A 17,560-nucleotide genomic window follows, 5' to 3' on the forward strand; every position below is an offset into this window, starting at 1 on the left:
GTGTCAACTGGAAACGTACTCCGAAACTGGAGTACGCATAACAGCAGGAAAACGTCTAAACTGCACACAGATTCACCGTGAGAGTCTGGCGGCACATTGTCGCGTATGTGTCGCGAACGAGTAGCGTGAAGTATTGAGAGTGTATAGCTAAGGATATAACGTTGAACAAGCACTCCGTCTTCAGGGCACAAGTGGCCCATCGGAACCATCCGACCGGCGTATCATCCTCAGCTGAGGATGCGGATAGGAGGGGCGTGTGGTCAGCACACCGCTCTCCCGGTCGTTATGATGGTATTCTTGACCGGAGCCGCTACTATTCGGTGGAGTAGCTCCTCAATTGGCATCAAGAGGCTGAGTGCACCCCGAAAAATGGCAACAGCACATGGCGGCCCGGATGGTCACCCATCCAAATGCCGGCAACGCCCGACAGCGCTTAACTTCGGTGATCTCACGGGAACCGGTGTATCCACTGCGGCAAGGCCGTTGCCAATGTTGCACAAGGTGTGCCAGTAAAAGAGTAACCTAACGTCAGAAGGAGCGCCAGGTTGCAGGAGGAACTGTGTTTTTGTGATAAGGGTAGTGTGGGTTACGTGATCAACAGCTTCTGGAAGAGGCTGGGGTCAGGAGGACAGCGCGTGATCGCGTGGGAGGCGTGTCATGCGAGCCCATGTATGCGGCGCCGCCGGCGCTTCTGAGGATTCCGATCCCAGTCTGCCTCAGACCGTGAACCTGCGTTACTCTGCCTCCGGAACGGGGCTTAGTTTCTCGTGGCAGGCAGCTGCACGGGGTACATGCAGGATAGAAACAGCGTGTTAGTGCCTCGTAGGATTCGACAGTAGTTTCCATTCCTACTTCGTTGCTCAGTCTCAGTTGAGATCCTCGTCCTTTTTCCCACCGAGTTTCCTTACCTGAAAATATTCCAGCTTGTATTCTCAGGCACCACGTCTATGAGTTAGACGAGCCACTTCGCAACTGAAGACAGAGTCACCTCCCGTCCTGATCCGCTCGCAGGACAATATAATACAGGGTGACAATTATTGAAGTATTAAGGGCGTTCGGTAAGAAAAGAGCCGGAGCTAAAATTACAGAAACCAGAACCTGTATGTTAGACTCTGCCTCGTGATGACTAGGTGTTGTGTGATGTCCTTAGCTAAGCTAGGTTTAGGTAGTTCTAAGTTCTAGGGCACTGGTGACCATAGATGTTAAGTCCCATAGTGCTCAGAGCCATTTTTTTTGTATGTTAGAAGTATTGACCCTGGCTGTTAAGACACTTGTCCCACTGTGACACAAGGCCGTGAATGGCCATCTCACAAAATTAGCACGTACAGCTGGACGTCGTCGTCCGAGTTGAATAGTTTGCCCCTCAGAACCTTTTTAAGGGGACCAAAAATGGCGTAATCACGGGGAGAGAGGACCGGACTGTATAGAGGGTGGCCGAGAACCTCCCATTTGAAATTTCTAGGGAGTGCTACGACTGTGTAGGCCGTATGAGGCTTTGCATTGTCGTGGAGCTGAATAACCCCACGGGTGAGATTGCCTGGTCGTTTTGATTTGATAGCTTGGCGAAGGGTGGTCAAGGTTTGCGAGTAACGCTGGGCATTCACTGTTGTCCCGTGATGCAGAAAGTGAATCAGAAGAGGGCCCCTTAAAAAGGCTCTGGGGGGCAAACGATTTACCTCGGACGTCGACGTCCAGTTGTCCGTGCGGATCTGGTTAACATCGCAGCCCCGGGAATTTTATGAAACAGCCATTCACCGCCTTGTGTGACAGTTGGAGAAGTGTCTCAACAGCCGGGGTCAATACTCCTATCATACAGGGACTGGTTTCTGTAATTATGCCTCCGACTCGTTTCTTTTTGGACGTCCCTTGTACATGAAACAAAATCGTCATAACTTCTGAGCGGTTGGCCGCAGGTCAAGATGGGAATTAGTACGCGCACGCATGGTTTTGTTTAGCGACGAAGCCCACTTTCATTTGAATGGGATCGTCAATAAACAAAATAAACAAAATTTGGGGGACTGAGAATCCGCATATCGTGATCGACAAGTCTCTTCACCCCCAACGGTTGACTGTGTGGTGTGCAAAGTCCAGTCGCGGAATAATCGGTGCGAGAAGGTTTTGGAAGATGATTTCATGCCCATTATCCAGAGTAACCTTGATTTGGACGAGATGTGGTTGATGCAAGACGGAGCTCGATCCTATCCAATCAGGAGAGTGTTTGATGTCCTGGGGACCGCATTCTGGCTCTGGGGTACCCACAGGCCACTAGCATGGGCCTCGACTGGCTGCTATATTCTCCTGATCTGAATACGCGCCACTGCTTTTTGTAGGGACACACTAAAGACAAGGCGTACAGCAATAACCCCAAAACCATTGCTGGGCTGAAAACATTCAGGAGGTCAGTCATCCACAGCATCAATGTTCCGACACTTCATGCAGTATTTCGCTATTCGTCGATGTCACATCATTGCCAATGATTTCAGGTATATCGAACATGTCATAACCTAAATCCAAATACCTGCAGTTTCGTTTACATGTTGAATAAAGTATGAGATCGCCGTAGTTTGAAATTAATTTACGTATTTTTCATATAGTTCAGTTATTGTCACCTTCCATGTAACAAAAGCAATGTCGCGTCTAGGCGTAGCGAAATGGCGCCAACAATTTGACCTAGACCTCACAGGGCTGGCTAATGCTGATCGGGAAGGAAGGTAATCAAAACTGACCACAGACGACAATGCCCAGGCAATCGACGAACGGTTTCACGGTAATCGCATATTTTCCAGTGACGACGACGCTCACATTCTCGATGGCTCCGTGACCCATTCGTGGATTTCTGTCGCCGAGGGGTTTAACTACTGGTAGAATATTCCGAGCTTTGTTTATAGAGACTTGATGACTACGCTGAATAATTATGTCACGTATCTGTGTGACTTTTAAGTACAGTGCAGCATTCAATAAAGGTTACTTGGCCTGCCATAATAATGTGTAACTTAATTTTTGAAGTCCCCTCCCAACTACTATGCCCAAATATCGTGTTGGAGGCTTTATGAAAGAATAACGGGTTTGTCGCCATGTGCTGACGTCGACGTACTTTTTATTTAATGACAAATATTTTGAACAGACTGACAGAGTAGCTATGGAGAGCCCATTGTCCCCAATAGTGTCGGTTAGACCGTCAGTGAGAGAGCACTTCGATTTCCTGCTGCTAATAAGGCGAGTACACCGTTCGCTTGTTACACATTTTTACGAGCTTCAAACAGGTACAACTTATTTTCAGTTATCTGGGTAGTTACTATTTTATTTTTGTAATTTCTTGCGTGTTTGAGTGCCTACTAGACACAACCTTTTATTTTAATAACAGTGTAGTGTACAGTATCGCCGTTGCTACTGACCCTCGTATCGTACAGGCTTTTGTTTGTTTGGTTAGAACAGCTCAGTGTCGGTTAGACCGTCAGTGAGAGAGCACTTCGATTTCCTGCTGCTAATAAGGCGAGTACACCGTTCGCTTGTTACACATTTTTACGAGCTTCAAACAGGTACAACTTATTTTCAGTTATCTGGGTAGTTACTATTTTATTTTTGTAATTTCTTGCGTGTTTGAGTGCCTACTAGACACAACCGTTTATTTTAATAACAGTGTAGTGTACAGTATCGCCGTTGCTATCGAACCTCGTATCGTACAGGCTTTTGTTTGTTTGGTTAGAACAGCTCAGTGTCGGTTAGACCGTCAGTGAGAGAGCACTTCGATTTCCTGCTGCTAATAAGGCGAGTACACCGTTCGCTTGTTACACATTTTTACAAGCTTCAAACAGGTACAACTTATTTTCAGTTATCTGGGTAGTTACTATTTTATTTTTGTAATTTCTTGCGTGTTTGAGTGCCTACTAGACACAACCTTTTATTTTAATAACAGTGTAGTGTACAGTATCGCCGTTGCTACTGACCCTCGTATCGTACAGGCTTTTGTTTGTTTGGTTAGAACAGCTCAGTGTCGGTTAGACCGTCAGTGAGAGAGCACTTCGATTTCCTGCTGCTAATAAGGCGAGTACACCGTTCGCTTGTAGGGTAAATATAGTCATGTGTAGGGACTGTGGTTGTTGTGAGCGGACGCAAGGAGAATTGGCCACTCTTCGGGGGCAGGTGGAGGCTTTGTCTGTTAGGCTCATCGAGCTCGAGGCGCAGGCGTCGGCTCGTAGTGGCGTTGGGGCAACTGTGGTGAGACCTATGCCTACTTCGGTGGCCTTGGAATCGCATGGAACCCCTGATGTCGCTGCGTCTTCCGGCAGTGAGCATCTTACCGGTCAGCCATCACTCCAGGGTGAATGGCGGACAGTGGTGGGCTCGCGGGTGCCTGGCCGAAAGGCGAAGGTGGGATCTGGCCGCGTGGCAGCTGCCTTACCCCTTTCCAACAGGTACGGGGTGCTTCCTAGTGGTGATGACATCGTTTCCGAGCCACCACAGGATGCCTCGCCTGTTGGGCCAGTGGCCGATTCTCCGGCAAGGTCCCGACAGTCACAGAGGGCGGGCCTATTAGTTATAGGGAGCTCCAACGTTAGGCGGGTTATGGAGCCCCTTAGGAAAATAGCGGGTAGGTCGGGGAAGAATGCCAGTGTGCACTCGGTGTGCTTGCCGGGGGGTCTCGTCCGTAATGCGGAGGAGGCCCTTCCGGCAGCTATTGAACGCACTGGGTGTGACCGGCTGCAGATAGTAGCACATGTCGGAACGAATGACGCCTGCCGCTTGGGTTCTGAGGCCATCCTTGGTTCCTTCCGGCGGCTGGCTGATTTGGTGAAGACAACCAGCATCGCACGCGGAGTGCAAGCTGAGCTTAATATCTGCAGCATAGTGCCCAGAGTCGATCGCGGTCCTCTGGTTTGGAGCCGTGTGGAGGGTCTAAACCAGAGGCTCAGACGACTCTGCGACTATAATGGTTGCAAATTCATCGACCTCCGTTATTGGGTGGAGAACTGTAGGGCCCCCCTAGACAGGTCAGGCGTGCACTACACACCGGAAGCAGCTACTAGGGTAGCAGAGTACGTGTGGCGTGCACACGGGGGTTTTTTTAGGTTAGAGGGACCCCCCCTTGGGCGAAACGATAAAATACCTGAAGGCTTACCAGAGAGGACATTATCATCGTTGATAAAGAACGTCCGTCCTCAGAGACCAAAAACAGGAAAAGTCAACGTAATATTGGTAAACTGCAGGAGTATCCAGGGCAAGGTTCCTGAATTAGTATCTCTTATTGAAGGAAATAGTGCGCATGTAGTATTAGGAACGGAAAGTTGGTTAAAACCGGAAGTGAACAGTAACGAAATCCTAGACACAGAATGGAATATATACCGCAAGGATAGGATAAACGCCAATGGTGGAGGAGTATTTATAGCAGTAAAGAATTCAATAATATCCAGTGAAGTTATTAGCGAATGCGAATGTGAAATAATCTGGGTTAAGTTAAGTATCAAAGGTGGGTCAGATATGATAGTCGGATGCTTCTATAGACCACCTGCATCAGCAACCGTAGTAGTTGAGCGCCTCAGAGAGAACCTGCAGAACGTCGTGAAGAAGTTTCGTGATCATACTATTGTAATAGGGGGAGACTTCAATCTACCAGGTATAGAATGGGATAGTCACACAATCAGAACTGGAGCCAGGGACAGAGACTCTTGTGACATTATCCTGACTGCCTTGTCCGAGAATTACTTCGAGCAGATAGTTAGAGAACCAACTCGTGAAGCTAACGTTTTAGACCTCATAGCAACAAATAGACCGGAACTTTTCGACTCCGTGAATGTAGAAGAGGGTATCAGTGATCATAAGTCAGTGGTTGCATCAATGACTACAAGTGTAATAAGAAATGCCAAGAAAGGAAGGAAAATATATTTGCTTAACAAGAGTGATAGGGCACAAATCGCAGAATATCTGAGTGACCACCATCAAACGTTCATTTCTGAGGAAGAGGATGTGGAACAAAAATGGAAAAAATTCAGAAACATCGTCCAGTACGCCATAGATAAGTTCGTACCGACTAAGGTCCAAAGCGAGGGGAAAGATCCACCGTGGTATAACAATCATGTACGAAAGGTACTACGGAAACAAAGAAAGCTTCATCATAGGTTTAAGAGTAGTCGAATCATAGCTGATAAGGAAAAGCTGAACGAAGCGAAAAAGAGCGTAAAGAGAGCAATGAGAGAAGCATTCAACGAATTCGAACATAAAACATTGGCAAACAATCTAAACAAGAACCCTAAAAAGTTTTGGTCATATGTAAAATCGGTAAGCGGATCTAAATCCCCTATTCAGTCACTCGTTGACCACGATGGCACCGAAACAGAGGACGACCGAAGAAAGGCAGAAATACTGAATTCAGTGTTCCGAAACTGTTTCACTGCGGAAAATCGTAACACGGTCCCTGACTTCAGCCGTCGCACGGACGCCAAAATGGAAAATATTGGAATAAACGATATCGGAATTGAAAAACAACTGCTATCACTTAGTAGCGGAAAAGCATCCGGACCAGACGAGATACCCTTAAGATTCTACAGTGATTATGCTAAAGAACTTGCCCCCTTTCTATCAGCAATTTATCGTAGATCGCTGGAAGAACGTAAAGTACCTAGCGACTGGAAGAAAGCGCAGGTCGTTCCCATTTTCAAGAAGGGTCATAAATCAGATGCGAATAATTATAGGCCTATTTCGCTTACGTCAATCTGTTGTAGAATAATGGAACATGTTTTGTGTTCTCGTATTATGACGTTCTTAGATAATACAAATCTCCTTCATCATAACCAACATGGATTCCGCAAACAGAGATCATGTGAAACTCAGCTCGCCCTATTTGCCCAAGAAATTCACAGTGCCGTAGACACTGGCGAGCAGATTGATGCCGTATTCCTGGACTTCAGGAAGGCATTTGATACGGTTCCGCACTTACGTTTAGTGAAAAAAAAATACGAGCTTACGGAATATCGGACCAGGTTTGTGATTGGATTCAGGATTTCCTAGAAGAAAGAACACAACATGTCATTCTTAACGGTTCAAAATCTGCAGATGTAGAGGTAATTTCGGGAGTACCGCAAGGAAGCGTGATAGGACCTTTATTGTTTACAATATACATAAATGACTTAGTTGACAACATCGGTAGCTCCGTGAGGCTATTTGCAGATGACACGGTTGTCTACAAGAAAGTAGCAACATCAGAAGACTCGTACGTACTCCAGGAAGACCTGCAGAGGATTAATGCATGGTGCGACAGCTGGCAGCTTTCCCTAAACGTAGATAAATGTAATATAATGCGCATACATAGGGGCAGAAATCCATTCCAGTACGATTATGCCATAGGTGGTAAATCATTGGAAGCGGTAACGACCGTAAAATACTTAGGAGTTACTATCCGGAGCGATCTGAAGTGGAATGATCACATAAAACAAATAGTGGGAAAAGCAGGCGCCAGGTTGAGATTCATAGGAAGAATTCTAAGAAAATGTGACTCATCGACGAAAGAAGTAGCTTACAAAACGCTTGTTCGTCCGATTCTTGAGTATTGCTCATCAGTATGGGACCCTTACCAGGTTGGATTAATAGAAGAGATAGACATGATCCAGCGAAAAGCAGCGCGATTCGTCATGGGGACATTTAGTCAGCGCGAGAGCGTTACGGAGATGCTGAACAAGCTCCAGTGGCGGACACTTCAAGAAAGGCGTTACGCAATACGGAGAGGTTTATTATCGAAATTACGAGAGAGCACATTCCGGGAAGAGATGGGCAACATATTACTACCGCCCACATATATCTCGCGTAATGATCACAACGAAAAGATCCGAGAAATTAGAGCAAATACGGAGACTTACAAGCAGTCGTTCTTCCCACGCACAATTCGTGAATGGAACAGGGAAGGGGGGATCAGATAGTGGTACAATAAGTACCCTCCGCCACACACCGTAAGGTGGCTCGCGGAGTATAGATGTAGATGTAGATGTAGTCGCCAATCTTTTTATGGAGGATTTTGAGGATCAACCTGTTTCTGGAGCTACGTCGACGATACGTTTATGCCGTGGCCTCATGGGAGGGAAGCTCTTGACCGCCTCCTAGATCATTTTAATTCCCTGCATCCTACCATCAAGTTTACCATGGAGGTGGAAAGTGATGGAAAGCTTCCGTTTCTGGATGTTCTGGTATACAGAAAGGATGATGGGACACTGGGACACAGTGTTTATCGAAAGCCTACGCACACGGACCGCTACCAAAAATGGTTCAAATGGCTCTGAGCACTATGGGACTTAACATATGAGGTCATCAGTCCCCTAGAACTAACCTAAGGACATCACACACATCCATGCCCGAGGCATGATTCGAACCTGCGACCGTAGTGATCGCGCGGTTCCGGACTGAAGCGCCTAGAACCGCTCGGCCACATCGGCCGGCTGGACCGCTACCTGCATGCTTCTAGCTGTCATCCATCGTTCCAGCGTACGGGGGTCCTGCGGAGTTGGCGAGAAGAGCTAATGCCATTTCAGATGGAGAAAGCTTGAAACAAGAATTGGACCATCTTAAGGTTGTATTCAAGCAGAATGGCTATACCAACAGACCCGTCGCGCTTTCCAGTTTGGACCTTCCCCTGAACCACCAGAAGATACCTGCAAATCGGTGGCTTTTCTGCCTTTTGCTGGGAGCATTTCCTCGAAGATAGGAAGAATTCTAAAATAATATCATATCAAAAGCATTTTTCGTCCGCCAGTTAAGATTAGAGCGCTTCTTGGCTCTGTTAAGGGTGACTTGGGTTTGAGGAAGCCCGGTGTGTACAAGATCCCATGCCACTGTGGGAAGGCTTGTATTGGTCAGACATTCCGGATCATTCAGTATCGATGTGTTGAGCACCAGCGGCACACACGGCTGCTTCAGCCTGAGAAATCTGCAGTGGCGGAGCACTGTCTCACTGAGGGACATAGAATGCTGTATGACGAGACACAAATGGTTGCCCCTGCATCTCGCTATTGGGACTGTGTTTTAAAACAATGCATAGAGCTTCGTTTATCTGATAATCTTATTAATAGAGACGAGGGTTATCTTTTAAGAAAGACTTGGAACCCGGTGTTATCAGACATTAAAAAACAACGGTCTGTGTTTCGATCGTCGAAATAATTTTTTAATTTTTGATAGCGATATCTCGATTTCGCCTGTTTCGACCACTGTCGGCGCGGTATGTTTACTTGCGCTAGAGGTCAGTTCCGGCGAGATCGTGTACTAGCGCTCTCACCTGAAGATGGCGGCCAGTTGGACCGCGGAAATATTGTGTCAAGATGACGCTATGATCCGGCTGCACACCCGAGAAGAATATCATCAATTATTACACCGGGAAAGCCTTCGTAATCACAACGGGTTTATGTATAGAACTAAGGAGTCTTTAGGTCACGCTTAAAAGGATAATGTACTCAAAGCAAGGAGAGTTTATGAGCTATGCTTTTCTTTCCCGTAACTAGACAGGAATAGATGCTCCTTGTCATTTTCTTTTTTGTTGATAATTACGTGAGTGGAACAGTGAGAAAAAACTTCTCTTTTCCCGATGGCAATAGCTCAGTGTATTATTTCGTCATAAGAATCATGTGAGACGGTAAGAATACAGTGACTTCAGTATCAAGAGGCCTTTTCCAGTGGTCCACTCCTAGTTATTAACAACGATCAATTCTAGCTGCGCTCCGTGTGGGTACCTTATAGTGCTGTGATGCGTAGACAACCCACTCGCACAGCAGTCTGCAGATGAGCCCGTGCCTGTGCAAGTACGTCGTATGTAAGAGAAAGCTGTCCCATCGCGCTGCAAATGAACTCAGGTAGAGGGAACGCCGATGACCTCGTAGATCAGATGATGGCGCAGCGCTTTACAGTGCCAATAGCGTGGTACAGGCAAGTCTTGTTGAGATTCTCTCCAGAAGGACAAGGAGTGAGCTAGAACAAAACGGCCCCACGACCTTGCTGACGTAATATCTTAGTGGCTTCATCAAACAAGAAAGACGACCGAAATTGTCAACTGATGGCTGACCAAGACATAACAAAGTGTTTAGATACTCATGGCGCTATGTAATTAAAGCCATATTGTCACTGTATCCTAGCCGGCGCCAAGCCTGATGCGACTATTTTCTGTTCTAGAGGCATGTCTCATCAGAAAAACCAATGCATCACCACAATGTCCTCCGAGTTGCAAGACTCCACTCCTGGTTGACGAAGCGACAAGCAAAGAGACGAGCCCAGAGGCAAATGGCATGGAGGAAGGGAAGCCTGCGATTCCCTCTCACCTGTTTCAAATACTCCTAGGTCTCCTCAAATTTCACATTATTAACTGCACTATTCGTCAGAAGACGTAGCAAATTTCTCTATTTATGCTACGTCTGGTCCGAATATTAGTGACCTACGCAATGAAAGAGGCGTACCTAGACAGCTCCTACCAAAAGCGTGTCACGGTGTAGCTTTGTTGAAGGAGATTTCACCTCGATCTCGTAAAGTAGGGCTCTGTATCTACAGCAGTACTCCGATAACCACGGCGAAGTACATGGCAGAGGGTACTTTCCATTATACGACATGGTATTCTTCCCGTTCAGTCGCGTATGGACGAGGGTAAAACAATGGCTTAACTGGCTTTGTGCACGCTGTAATCAATTTTAATTTCATGGTCCCTGCGGGAGCCGCACATAGGGGTTTGTAGTGCACTTCTAGATACCTCACTTAACGCTTAGAGTACACATGGGAGGCATGTGTCCCACGAAGGAGAATGTTGATACCAGTGGCACAAAAGTTAATCCAGAACCAACGCGGTGTCGTTCCACTTGTTCAGAACTCAACTTACGATGTTTAGTTTGAAAAAGTATCCCTAAATACCAGACTTGTCTTGCTATGAGGAGATAAACATCTGTTTACACATGTGGGTTAACTATTGCTTTTTCTACGAGTATTTCATGCACATCACAATCGTTATGCAAGCTAAGTGTATCTTCTCATGAAATGGGACCGTCTTTTCCAATTATTTCCTCGCAGCTTGATAATGTTCATAAGTCAGTATACCAAGAAACGTTTGTGGATGTATTGAAGAAATAAAATGAGCTGACAGAAGGCACTCATCCAGGCTTGGTTGCATGCTTGCAATGAGTTATAATACGCTACTCAGAGCTTCTGATTATTAGTCCTACAATAAATCCACGGCTAACAAGGCAATAAAAACATCAGCTGCACGCAACAGGTTCCAACTTCTGTTGTGGAAGCTATGTTTCAGTGATCCCCAACAACCAACAGGCTCTTCAAAACCATATTATATTGATGACGTTATTGCCTGTCTCGAACACAACTTCCTTAAGGCAAGGGCAGAAAGCCCTCAACAGAGTATAGCAAAATTCGGAACGAGATCTGCTCTGAAGCAGTGCCTGCCCCTCAAACTCTAAAACGAGGGACCAAAGTTTGGAAACGTTGTAGTGCTGCAATCGGATACACATATGATCTCAATGTTTATACAAGTAAACAGAAAACAACACACTTGGTGAGTGAGTTGTCTTGACGGTGGAAGTACAGTCAGGAACGAAGATACCACACTTCTTTTTGACAGATTTTTCACAAGTGTAAATTTACTAAACTCTATCAGTGGGCTCAGCCATCAAGACCAGAAAGAAAACGTGCCAAAGTTCCACGGAAAATAGAATACAGGTGAATTTTAATTTCTTGCGAATCCAAAACAAACATAAGCATCAAGATGGTAACACAAGAAAGAAGTTATCGTTCTAAGGGAGTGTTACAATGCTACAGTAGGCAAAGCCAATCGCAAGCAAACAGAGGGAAGTAAAGTGGAAGTCGCCTGGCCAAACACAATCTGTTCCTATAACAAGTACATCGGAGGGGATGATATTTCTGAACGGAAACTTGGTGTGCACGACTTTGGTCGGCACTCCAACAAATGGTGGAAGAAAGTATTCCACAAATTATTGATATTGTCTATTTTCAACGACTGGAATCTGTTTACTGAAATCAACTGAAAGAATTCCAAATTGCTGCGGTTTCTTGTCCTACTTCCTGAAAAAATGATGGCAACTGGGAAGCAAAATACTCATGTAAAACGAAAGAGGAGCAGAGGTAGGTCATCAAAGGTAGCGAAACTTATGCTGAATGTCGGTGACAATTTGCCAAGAAGGAGACAGTACAATATGTACAATGTGCCAAGTATCCCTGTGGAAACAGACTTACGCTTTATCGCACATAAAAGTGATGATCTTTACACTTGTACTCTTTTTTCAAAATAAGGTATTCTGTGCCCTATAAGCTACACGTAAATATCCTTTTGTTGGTAACTGACTAAATCGATGTGTGTTTATTACCAGTTTGCAAGCACACTTAACATTTGTGCGCAAACAGTGGTTAAGCCACCCTACAAGGGACAAATACTCAATTAAATCACAGGGTCCCCATCAGCCCAAGCTCTTCCTAATATACGACAAAAGACTGAACTTAAAATTATTAGGCTACTTGTTGAAAAGAAAAGGCAAAAAAAGTTTCACCTGTAGCGAATTGGATAAAATCATAGAATGTAATATTGTTAAATAAACTCAAAACTTAACCGTAAACTTATCTTTAGGCAGCTTGTAAAACCTGTCAAGTAGTCTAAAGAACAAAGGCACTAAAATCATTAACTTGCAAACTAGGTAGTTATCTGGTGAGCTATAAAGAAGGAAACAGGACACACCATATTAACTTTTACTAAACACATTTATTCAAAGATAGCCACAAAGAATCATGGGTAGACATCCTATCGACATTCTTAACTAGTGTCTGAACATGAAATAAATTAATTTGCTTTGATAAAATGAACTTAGGTTGCATAGTTTGACCAAGTGTACATCAGAGGAAAGAGAGGGATAGAGACAGGAAGAGTGGTGAACTGAGTCGCACATTTTAACCGCTCCAAACAGAAATAAAAGAACAACCCGAAATATATAGGATCAATGAGAGAACACGACTACAAGAATGAATACATCATTAATCACCGCTAACTGATACAAAAATCAGCAAGGTAGAAAACCCCAGTGGTTCAAGGAACACGTGGTCCCTTCTAAAAAAAAAGCAGTTACCAAATATTCCCACAAAACACGAAAATGCGTTAGTTCAATTAACGCACCCGGCCTTGATCACTTAACCTAGAACGGAAAACGTTCAGAGATGGAGTAACAGAGTTGAAGGATCCCAGAAAAAAGAACACGTCGTACAACACCAGAACATGGCACACTCTGTAACGAGTGAAAGAATAGTACAATCAATGAAAAGAGATATCGCGCACTTACCAAGCCTCAATTACTCTCACATTCACACAGGATCAAAAGCACCTTAACTCAGCCTAATCATATTCCGTGGAGCGCACTCAACGCCACAATGATCTAAAAGAACAAAGCAAATTCCGAGCACGGATAAAGTCATAAGTCAAGCATTGCCTATCATCGGCGAGAATAGCACACGCCGAAGAATTAACCGTAATTCTTCAGTTACGTTGAAAAACTTATGTAGAGTTTTCTCAGTGACTTAACTTATGAATACTGTTGTTAAAGGCACAAGCTACCTCATCACTGGTAGGATAAGACATACTTACGAGCTATGACCCACACTCACCAGCAGCTAGCCTCAGCTCAACCTGAGAACCCACACGCGAAACGGAAACGACCAGAGCGGTTGTTTCCGCCACTACACTAACAGACGGCCTCTTGAACTTTGTCCAGCAGACGAAAAACAACTCAGCTACCAAACACTTAACAAACCCGAAAAGACACACGAGGAAAATCCATTCACTCACATTTTAGCACACACACGGTAAGGTAAAGGGTGGACAAGATAAATATGGGTCTGGAAATAAATGGGTCGCATAAGGTATTGACATACTGATGCAGAGAAAAAGTTGCTTGCATTTAATTTTCATTATCTCTACTGCTCAGTCCTTAGGGGAGAACTGATGAAACTAAACTGCAGACATACTATGCAAACTATGCAGAGGATGACGTAAGGAGAATCAAATGGGACAATAAGTCTTATGAAGCGACTCTACAGAGACGTTTCAGCACTACAGTTTGCTTTCTGTCACTAGGATATGAGTGGGACATACAGTTGCATTCAGCAAGGCCAGTGAAGAGCCTGGTACTTGCAGCTATGCGTTACCGTGTGGCGGTTCTCTTCTTAAGAGGATACAGAGAAACTGTATTTAAAGCACCCATGAAATATTGCGGTGTTTGAATGTGGGTCTATATTTACACCGACACCACCTACGCAAGATGGCCCCTATCACATGCAACCTAAAGAAGTGGGTGACTAAAGACGTGCTTCTAAAAATAGCTTAGGATTCTTCTGTAAGGGGTCACTGTGAAACTACTTTATACTAAACATAAGGGCATGAAAAGAGAAGGTTTTCACTAAACCTGCCAATGTTTTGTAGTTTAGAGATAACACCAATTCGTACTACACTGCAGCGCCAAAGGATTTAAATACAGGGATATGTAAACAGGGCTGCGCTAAGCAACGCCTATGTAAGACAACAAGTGTCTGGCGCAGTTGTTAAATCGGTTACTACTGCTACAATGGCAGGTTATCAAGATTTAAGTGAGTTTGAACGTGGTGTTATGGCCGGCACACGAGCGAAAAGACACAGCATCACCGAGGTAGTGATGAAGTGGGGATTTTCCCGTACGGCCATTTAACGAGTGTACCGCGAATACCAGGAATCCGGTAAAACATCAAATCTCCGACATCTCTGCGACCGGAAAAAGATCCTGCAAGAACGGGACCAACGACGACTGAAGAGAATCGGTCAATGTGACAGAAGTGCAACCATTCCGCAAATTGTTGCAGATATCAACGCTGGGCCATCAACGAGTGTCAGTGTGCGGACCGTTCAACGAAAAATCATCGATGTGGGCTTTCGGAGCCAAAGGCCCACGCGTGCACCATTGATGACTGCACGACACAAAGTTTTACGACTCCCCTGGGCCCGTCAACACCGATAATGAACTTTCGATGACAGCAAACATGTTGCATGGTCGGACGAGTCTCATTTCAAATTGTATCGAGCGGTTGGATGTGTACGCGTATGGAGACAACCTCGTGAATCCATGGACCCTGCACATAAGTAGGGGACTGTTCAAGCTGGTTGGGGTTCTGTAATGGTGTGGAACGTCTGCATTTGGAGTGATATGGGACTCCTGATACGTCCAGATACGACACGGACAGGTGTCACATACGTAAGTATACTGTCTGGTCACCTGCATCCATTCATGTGCATTGTGCATTCCGACGGACTTGAACAAATCCAGCAGAACAACGTGGCACCCCATACGCCCAGAATTTCTACAGATTGGCTCCAGGAACACTCTTCTGAGTTTAAACACTTCCGCTGACCAACCAACTCCCCAGACATGAACTTTATTGAGCTTATCTGTGGCGCCTTGATTGTGCTGTTCAGAAGAGATCTGCACCTCCGCGTACTCTTACGAATTTATGGGCGGTCCTGCAGGATTCATAGTGTCAGTTCCCTCCATCACTATTTCAGACATTAGTCGAGTCCATTCTACATCGTAGTGCGGCACCTCTGCGTGTATAACCGACGTTTCATCCGCACTACTTGAAGGAGAGTTTGCCACTGCTCATAAGTATCTTCTGTCAGCAGGTGGTACCGTTTAAAGTCCTGGCCAACAGGCTGCAGTGTCGCCCATATCCCTTTGGGGCGGGATGTCCATATTTACTCCTGTGCCCTTTTTTCACCTTCTCTTAAAAGTACAATACTGGCCATTAAAATTGCTACACCAAGAAGAATTGCAGATGATAAACGGGTACTCATTGGACAAATATATTATACTACAACTGACATGTGATTACATTTTCACGCAATTTGGGTCCATAGATCCTGAGAAATCAGTACCCGTAACAACCACCTCTGGCCGTAATAACGGCCTTGATGCGCCTGGGCATCGAGTGAAACAGAGCTTGGATGGCGTGTACAGGTACAGCTGCCCATGCAGCTTCAACACGATACCACAGTTTATCAACAGTAGTGACTGGCGTATTGTCACGAGCCAGTTAATCGGCCACCATTGACCAGACGTTTCCAATTGGTGAGAGATCTGGAGAATGCGCTGGCCACAGTAGCAGTCGAACATTTTCTGTATCCAGAAAGGCTCGTACAGGACCTGAAACATGCGGTCGTGCATTATCCTAATGAAATGTGGGATTTCGCAGAGATCGAATGAACGGGTAGAGCCACGGGTCTGAAATGCAACATCCACTGTTGAAAGTGCCGTCAATGCGAACTAGAGGTGACCGAGACGTGTAACCAATGGCACCCCACGCCATCACGCCGGGTCATACGCCAGTATGGCGATGACAAATACACGCTTCCAATGTTCGTTCAGCGCGATGTCCCCAAACACGGATGCGACCATCATGATGCTGTAAACAGAACCTGGATACATCCGAAAAAATGACGCTTTGCCATTCGTGCACCCAGGTTCGTCGTTGAGTACACCATCGCAGGCGCTCCTGTCAGTGATGCAGTGTCAAGGGTAACCGCAGCCACGGTCTCCGAGCTGATAGTCCGTGCTGCTGCAAACGTCGTCGAACTGTTCGTGCAGATGGTTGTTGTCTCGCAAACGTCCCCATCTGTTGACTGAGGGGTTGAGAAGTGGCTGCACGATCCGTTACAGCCATGCGGATAAGATGGCTGTCATCTCGACTGCTAGTGATACGAGGCCGTTGGGATCAAGCACTGCGTTCCGTATTACCCTCCTGAACCCACCGATTCCATATTCTGCTAATAGCCATTGGATCTCGAACAACGCGAGCAGCAAATTCGCGATACGATAAACCGCAATCGCGATAGGCCACAAACCGACCTTTATCAAAGTCGGAAACGTGATGGTACGCATTTCTCCTCCTTAAACGAGGGATCACAACAACGTTTCACCAGGCAACGCCGGTCAACTGCTGTTTGTGTATGAGAAATCGGTTGGAAACTTTCCTCATGTCAGCACGTTGTAGGTGTCACCACCGGCGCCAACCTTGTGTGAATGCTCTGAAAAGCTAATCATTTGCATATCACAGCATCTTCTTCCTGTCGGTTAAATTTCGCGTCTGTAGCACGTCATCTTCGTGGTGTAGCAATTTTAACGGCCAGTTGTGTATCTTAGTGTATTTTACAATCAATACCAGTTAAAATGGAAAATTTTGAACTGACCAAATGACGTTTGTGTTTGCAACGAGGACGGCGAGCCGTGTCTCTCTAACGCACATAGAAAAAGTAGCCCCGAACAGCATGGAAAACAAAAGTATAGAGCTTGAAACGGCGAGCAGCAAATCCCACTTCACTGGTGATATAGTATCGAAACAGGCGGCTTTGGGGATGCAGTATCGACTGGAGGACGAAGTGTGGTGGGGTGCGACGGAGCGGGAAGGCGCCGCCGGAGATCGCTGACGACACAGGAGGGCAGCCATTAGTTTGCGCTACCAGTAGGAAGCAGGCAGCGAGCAAGCAGCGGGCGGTGCGCACAGTTCAACGTCC

General features: G+C 45.8%; 1 pseudogene; it reads right to left on the reverse strand.

The window, feature by feature from the left end:
• Positions 1 to 370: 370 nt before the first annotated feature.
• Positions 371 to 488, reverse strand: LOC124617169 (annotated as a pseudogene).
• Positions 489 to 17,560: the final 17,072 nt, after the last annotated feature.

The sequence above is a fragment of the Schistocerca americana genome, chromosome 5 (genome assembly GCF_021461395.2).
Source record: "Schistocerca americana isolate TAMUIC-IGC-003095 chromosome 5, iqSchAmer2.1, whole genome shotgun sequence".
NCBI lineage: Eukaryota > Metazoa > Arthropoda > Insecta > Orthoptera > Acrididae > Schistocerca > Schistocerca americana.